This window comes from Myotis brandtii, unplaced genomic scaffold (assembly GCF_000412655.1).
Source record: "Myotis brandtii unplaced genomic scaffold, ASM41265v1 scaffold32, whole genome shotgun sequence".
NCBI lineage: Eukaryota > Metazoa > Chordata > Mammalia > Chiroptera > Vespertilionidae > Myotis > Myotis brandtii.
Window position 1 is genome coordinate 2922971 of NW_005362269.1, and position 8359 is coordinate 2931329.

Sequence of the window (8359 nt, forward strand, 5' to 3'; positions counted from 1 at the left end):
TCTCCTTTCTAGCGGATCACCCACATTTCTTCAACTCTTCTCGGGACTATGTGATCTCCTCCCCAGCCACTTACCTCCTCTGTGGATGTGCTCTGATTTGCATAGTGTTTCTCAGTGTGGGGTCCAGAATGGGGTCCTGTTACAGCCTTCCTCATTTTTCCCGATCTCTCTGCCAACTGATATTTTTTCTACTCTCATTTTGCCTCTGTTGTTATGCCCCCAGGGGGATGTACAAGTTCCCTGGCATCTGGGATATAAAGCTGAGCTACTAGTATAGTTTTAACACTGCTATTTTCACACTACACATACCTACAAACACACAACAGGACAAGAATACGTGAACCCGCATCTCAAAGTTTCTTCACTTGCTTCATCTGAACTTCAATGACCTGGAGGCATCTACTTTGGCTTCTGCCTGCCTTTTAAACCCTCCTTGTATCTCTGTCCCCTTTCTTAACCCCCCAAACCCCCTGCCAGAACGCCTACTCTCCAGGCCTTGAGTCTAACTCTTACAAAAGAATAACAACTAATAAAAATTACCTAGCCTTTCTATATGTGTGAAATTTTGTATGTATTATCTCATTTACCTAAACCTGTTCAAGGGAAACCAAAGCTCAGAGAGGTTAAGTAACTTGTCTAAGGCTTCACAGCTAATCACCGGCTATGCTAGAACCATGTTTATAAGACTTAAAGGGATTTCAGTCACTGGGCGCTGGGGAAATCCTTGCAGGTGGAGGATTTTCCCAGATTTCACAAATGCTGCCACACAGGTCTTTCTTTCCGCACCAGCCTTGTGGCTCACTGACTAGGTAGGTACAGGCTGTGGCCCATATTCCCTTCCCTCCAACCTCTGGAGGAAAGGGGGCTGTGTGCTCCCTTATAGAAAATAAAGGCAGCCTTCTTTGCGAAGGTCCCTGAGCTGGATTTCTGATAGTCCAGAAAGCACTTTACATAAGAAACAGTGTTGAATGCCTGACAGGTTAGGCATCTTTCCAGCTTCTGTGGCTTACCAACGGCCCCTAGTGGTCAGTGGCTCCAAGTGCCACGAGCCATGAGCCTTACCTTCTTCCATGCTGTCTTCTGGCTCCGTGCCCTACAGAGTTTTAAAACTCTGCATTAATTCCTGCTCAAAGGGTTTTGCAGTATTAGGACAGAAAAAAATGGCAGAGTCATAAGCTCTGGGCAAAGAGGGTTTTACAATCTAATCGATAATATCAGGGGCCCAGGCTGTCACTAAAGCCTTTCCCACCCTTTATTTTAAACCTCACCCGAGGACATGCTGATATATAGAGAGAGGCAGAGAGAGAGAAACATCGATTGGTTGCCTTTCGTGTTTTTTTTAAACTTTTTTTATTGATTAAGGTATTACAAATGTGTCTTTATCCCCCCATTGTCCCCTCATCCCCCCAGTCTTGCCCTCATCCTCACCCCCTGTTGTCTGTGTCCATTGCTTATGCTTATATGCATGCATACAAGTCCTTTGGCCTTTCGTATACTTTCCAACTGGGGATCAAACCCCCAACCCAGGTATGTACCCTAGTGGGAAATCAAACCAGCAACCTTTTGGTGCACAGGATGACACTCAACCAACTGAGCCACTCCAGCTGGGCAAAGCCTTTTTCCCTTTTTAACATTCCTATTCACAAACCTGGGAGGTAGACAATACCATTATCCAGGTTTAGTTGCTGGGTAAACTGAGTTCAGAAAGGTTAAGTAACTAGTCCACACACTAGTTAACAAGAAAAAAACACCCAGGTTTGTGCAGACACAGGTCTATGTGAACACAGGCTCTGACCTTTGCCAGGACGTGTGAGGTTTGTTGGCATGGCGGTGGTCTGGTCTTTGGAATAATAAGGAAAACTAGCACTAAAGAATTCATTCTGTGCCAGGCACATACTAAGTGCTCTTATGTGGAATACCCCTTGGTTCTTCCCAGCAAACATATAAGATATACATCTTGAGTTGACAGATGATAATGTGGATTGTTAGCAAGGTCAATACCGCCAGAGGTCATACAGTTGAGCTGGGAATTAGGACCTAGGTTGTTGGAATCTAAACCAATTACTTTAATTTATATGAATGCATTGTGTGTGTGTGTTCTCCTTGTAGCAAATCCAGGTTGTTGGTCCTTAGTACTCACTCACCTAAAACCTTCCCTTCCTCCCCCTGACCAGCTATGTGTTATTGAGAGTTTTGCCTGATAAGAACTCAGGGGACTGTGGAAGTCTGTTGGTCAGTGTCCCTCAGAACATAGACTTGAGGTTGGGAGGAAGTCTGCTCTTCTTTGTGTGTCTGATGCTCTCAGGCATCCTCTCTGACTACTAGTCAGTAATTTCCTAGTCTTGCAGGATCTCAGTTAGGGAGGCAATGGCAAGAGTAGAGTAGAACAGTCATGAGTCAGGAGACGCTGCGACAGTTACAAAACCATTCAGGACTCAGTTTCCTCATCCACTAAGTGGACACAGTAGTGCCTACCTCAGGGCTATTGCAGGAATGAAATAAGACAAATATATATGATATTCATAATACAGGGTAAGTCTCGCTACTGTGTGGATGAGCGAGGGAACACACAGTGACTTGCTATGGTTCCTTAGGCAGGTTACCTTAGTCCTGGCCCTTGTTTCATGTTAGCAGGCGAGATTAGGTTGTTTGCCTTGCAGCATAAAGCAATGGACCTAAGGGTTGAAGCAAGAACAATATGCTGATGGAAGACAGCCAAAGCAAAGAAGTTCCCCTCCCATAGGGATAGAATGGGTGGGAGGAGATGGTGAGAAAGCCTTTCTCTGGGGCCATGCCACCCAAATCCCGTGCCAGGAGAGAATTGAGTCTTGGAAGCAATAAGGGACATCCATGAAGGAATTAATTTGCCTGGAAGGGAATTGTGGTGACTTAATGGCTTTATTAAATCCACGGTTCTTAGTCCATTGATTTCCGTTTACTTTAATGCAGGGCTATGCGGGAACTGTGCCATTACTTTACCTGGCCATATCGATTAGCCAGTATCTCTCCTCCTCTGGCCTAGCATCTGTCCTTCTTCACACATGTCACCGTTTTTTGTTTTTTTTTCTGTCCTCATTTCCCCATCTCAGTGGCTGGGCCCAGCACATGGATATGGTCCAGGCCAATCCTTTGGATTTCTTGCTAATTGGAATAATGGTGTTGGGCGGATCAATGAGGCCACCTCATTCTAAGGCTCTTTGTTCTGGTTATAACTACACCCTGGATTTAAGATTTGCTTTCTGAAAATCAAGCTTTGAAAAATGCTTTTAATTTTGGGGTACTTTTAGATGATTATCCTGTCTAGCCATACCAGGCGTTTTCTTAGGAATGTTTTTCAAACTTTAATGTGCACCAGAATTAGCTGGGATCTTGTATAAAAGGACATATCTGTGCCCAAATATTTTGACTCAGTAGGTTGTTGCTCCTCTCACCCCCTTTTTAAATTGTGGTAAACTTCACATGACTTAAGCTTAACCATCCTGAACAAGAGAGTGGCATTTAGTACATTCACAGTGTTGCACAATCATTACCTCTAGTTCCAAAACATTTTCCTCAGCTACAAAAGAGACCTCATATCCATTAAGCAGCCACTGTCCATTCTCCACTCCTCCTAGCCCTTGGCAATCAATAATCTGCTTCCTGTCTTTGTTGAAATACCTACTCTGGCTATTTCATATGGATGGAATAGTCCAGTATTTGTCCTTTTTCATTTGGCTTATTTCACTTTGCATAATGTTTTGAGGTTCATCCATGTGTAGCATGTCTCAGTACTACTTTCCTTTTTGATGGCTGAATAATATTCCATTGCATGCATATACCACATTTCCCTTATTCATTTAAATGAGAACCGTTCTTTGTTCTGCAGTAGGTGATCTCTGGTCCACACTTTGGGAATCACTGGCAGTGGTTTCCCTGGGCAGCCTGATACTTCATTGGAGGAGTTTGGAGAGTGCCAGGCCCCAGCTGCCCATTGGGTATGACAGACTTTTGAAATGGATCTCGCAGTAGGTGACCAGAGGATGCCCAGCCAGGCAGGACAAAGCATTGCATCAGGGTAGAGAGAGAGAGACCAGGTAAACAGAACAGTGAAATGTGCGTAAGAGAGAATTGTGTTTACATCCCAACCCTGCTGACAGCAGGCAAGTTACCTCTCTGATCATCCTGTTCCTCATTCGTAACATAGAATAACATCAGTTTCATAGCGTTGTTGTTTGGATTAAATGGGATCATTTATATTAAGTGCCTGGCATAAGACCTGGCACAGAGTGGGTAATGTGCAGCCCAAAGTGGCTGTGATGTGTATTACTTTTCCAGAAAGGGAGCAATGTGCAGCTGGATCCTGCCACGGGTAACTTGTGCAGACAGAGGGAAATGTTCTCGGCAGGGCTGGCTGCTGTTCCAGAATCCCGTAGCCTCTCCAAGAGAACTCCTGAGAGCAAGACATGGCTCCTGGGGTGGGAGAATCAGGAGACCCATTTCCAGCCTGGAACGCTTAGTCCCAGCCATAAGGTAGGGTTTTGTTTTTGAAATGAGGTATATAGTCAGAATGAAACAGTAACAAGGCTATGCTGATCAGTGTTATCGTTGCTGGTCTGATTTCCCTACCAGACTGTGGGTGCGCGGAGGGCAGGGGTTATGACTGTCTTTTTCATTATTCTGTTTCTAGCTCATGTATAGGGTCTGCAATCAATATTTGTTGCATTGGATGGATGGATGGGTGAATGGGTGGATGGATGGATGCTGTGTTGCCTCCCCAGTAGCTCAGTACTCTTTAAATACTTCAGAACCAGTCTCATGTACTGTTGGAGGAATACACTCAGCCTGAGGTACCCTTCTATGAGACTATTTGGATATCCACTCCACAATTCTTAAAAATATGCACATCTTTTTGACGCAGAATTTCCACTTCTAAGTATTTAACCTAAGGAAATCCTCAGAGACTCAAAAAGATTATGGCTCAAGAACATTAATTGTGAGATTACTTAGAATAGCAAAAGCAGTAGAAGTAATTTGCTATCCCACAAAAGGGCGATTGGTTAAGTACAGTGTGTTTCAAAGCCATAAAAATAATGAAGAAGCTTGTTAAATAACATGAGAAAATGCCCAAATTATGTAATTAGTGAAAAAAAAGCAAGTCACATGACAATATTTTGATATAATATCATGCTGTGTGTGACTATAACACTGGAGGGATATATATTAAAATATTACCTTTTGCTCTGAGTGATTAGAAATCATTTTATTTTTGAGCTGTTTGAACTTTTCTGTAATTTCCAGTGTTTTTACATTAAATATGATCAAAAAATAATAATGGGTGCTATTAGGATTATTTTGGATGAGAACTGGGTCTTAGATATCTGCATGTGGTATTGAATGGTTCCACGAATCAGGATGGGGAAGGGGCTGGGACAAGGCTTCAGGAAAGGCTTCTGCAACGTTCTGAGAGTAGGGCGTGTTGCTCTTGATTTGCTGGGAGAGAGGATGCCCTGCCTCCCCTTTCCTGTCCTGCGCTCTAGCCTCTTGCACTTGTTAGCTTCAAATACACCCTGACTATCGTAACTTTTTGGTCTACACGGAGACTGGATCTGTGTTGTGGGCTCCTGACTACTGGGATAATCAGACACCCACTCATTCCAAGAAGATAAATTTAAACCTTGCATGTGCTGAATTGGCCATGCAAATGAATTCTGTCCTGGGTTCCAGAGAATTAAAAGAACGTCTGGTTTGAGAAAGCACAAGTGGAATAAGTGCTTCGCTGGAAAGGGCAACAAGATGACACCTCTTAAGCACTGGCCTTTTAGATTTCCAGGGAACTGATGACAAGTAACTAACCAGCTTTGAAGCTTTTTTTCTGGGTCAAGCAGGTCTGTCTGATTTCATCTTCTTGGATGTTAGGTTCTGCCCAGGAGCTCCTGGGCTCTTTACACGAAGATGTGTCCTCTGGTTGCTCCTATGGGGTTCTTCAATGTGTTGGCATCCTAGGTAGGGACATGATTTGGACTCATGCTGGGACCTCTATAGAATTTACAAATCAACAGTCATGCTATATTGTGGAGTACACCTTAAGGAAGAAGGAGAGGTGCTAAAGGAAACATGTAGAGAGGAGCATCTAAAGTGACATGAGATGTAGTTAGACAGATGGGCAGGAGTTCTTCAGGCCAAAGAGGACATACCATCAGAGGCAGAGGGTGAGGCTCTGAAAACCCACTGAGGCAGGAAGGAGCCCAGTGTGTGACAGGAAAAGTCCATATCCCCACTTTAGGAAATTCAACATAGGCAAATCTTTTTATTTGAAATATAGAGGGTGTGCAAAGATGTTGCAGGGACTAGATAATAAAGGGTCTTGTAGTCCATACTCAGGAGTTGTACATTTTTTCTTATAGCTCATAGGTTGTCATTGAAGGATTTTAAGCAAGAGAAAATACTTAGTAATACCTGCACCTCCCCTTTCTGTTAATCTGAGAGTTCCCTGAGGGCAAAGGTTTGATTCTGAGTCATGTCGGTGGGTGCCAATATTGATCATAATATTTATAATAATAGCTATTTTTATATTTATCAGAATAGCTAACCTTTCATCAATTGCTTATTATGAATCTTATACTGTATAATTGCTTTATATGATATATTAGGATTCTCCAGAGAAACAGAACCAGTAGGCAATCTCTCTCTCTCTCTCTCTCTCTCTCTCTCTTTATTATAAGGAATTGGATCATGCAATTACTGAGGCTGAGAAGTTCCAAGATCTGTGATCTGTAGGCTGTAAGCCCAGGAGAGCCAATGTCTGAAAGTCGGAGAACCAGGCAAGCTGATGACGTAAGTTTAGTCTGAAAGCTGGCAGTCTTGAGAACTAAGAAGAGCTGATGTTTTGGTCTAAGTTTGAAGGCCACAAAAGATCAATATTCCAGCTCAAGCAGGTTTTTTGCAGGTAGGAGGAATTTCCTCTTATTTGCTGGAGGGTCAGTCTTTCTTCAGGCCTTCAGCTGACTAGGTGAGAGCCCCCATATTACGGAGGGCAGTCTGCTCTACTCAGTCTACTGAATCAATTGTTAATCTCAGCCAAAACACACTCATAGACACACCCAGAACAGTTTTATCTGGGCACCCTCCCACCTGCCCTCACCAGCATGGCCCAGTCCAATTGACACACAAAATGAACCATCACACATGGATTGTATCATTTAATTGATATAATAATCTTGCAAGGTTATTTCTATTTTTATTTTAAAGATGAGGAAACTAAACCTTGGAAGGTTTAAGTCATGTCCATGAATAACAATGGCTGGTAAACGATAAGGCTAGGATTTCAACCCAGACAACTGAGTCCTACAGTCACATACTTAACTGTTACGCTATAATAAATGTATTAAAATTGATTATTTATAGGCTTCATAGATAGAAATTTAACAAAAATATAATCACTAATAATTGAGTAATTATATTAGAAACCATTAATTTCCATAGAATGAGTAAATACATGCACTGTTAACATCTGCCTTTCAATGAATCCCTGTGTTAAAATTTTTTTCTGATTGTAGAGAAGAAAACCAAGATACAGTGAGTAGAGGGTTGCTCAGCAAACACTGGTGAATCTGCTAGAGAATTCAGTTTCTGTATCACAGTGAGTGTCCTAGTCATACCATTTGCATTTCAGGGAAAATAATCAGTACATTCAGATGTGGAGGCAGCCAGGACTCTCAGTATTAAGATATCTGTGTTGTGAAGAGAGGAGACAGATGTAACTAGCTCACAGTAAGACTTGATTCTTGGAATGAATAATGCTGTGAAATCATTTCCTGGGGATTGTCTTGAGTGTGTTTGAATGAGGTTAGAGTCAGCTAAGCTCATTCCAGAGTCCCAGGAGTCATAGGCTCTGTGGGTTGATTATCCCTAATAAAGTGGCATATCCAAAAAATGCACCTTGCAAATCAAATCTTACTTTCCTATTGATTACCATGCTTCACTAGATATCCTTTCGTGAGCATCACTATATTTTCTCCCTCTCTCATTCAGTTTTATGGATAGTTTTTAATCTTTCAAATACATGCCTACATGTAGGAGAGTGCTCCGGATTTGAAGCGTTGCTTTGGAAAAGCAAATTTGCCCTCATCATTTATTTATTACTAGAGGCCTGGTGCACAGAATTTGTGCATTTGGTGGTGAGGGGGTCCCTCAGCCTGGACTGTGCCCTCTTGCAGTCTGGGAGCCCTTGTGGGGAGCGGGCCTAAGCCCGCAGTTAGACATCCTTAGTGCTGCCGTGGAGGTGGAAGAGGCTCCCGCTACCGCCATTGCACTCGCCAGCCAGCCGTGAGCCTGGCTTCTGGCTGAGTGGCGCTCCCCCTGTGGGAGCTCACTGACCACC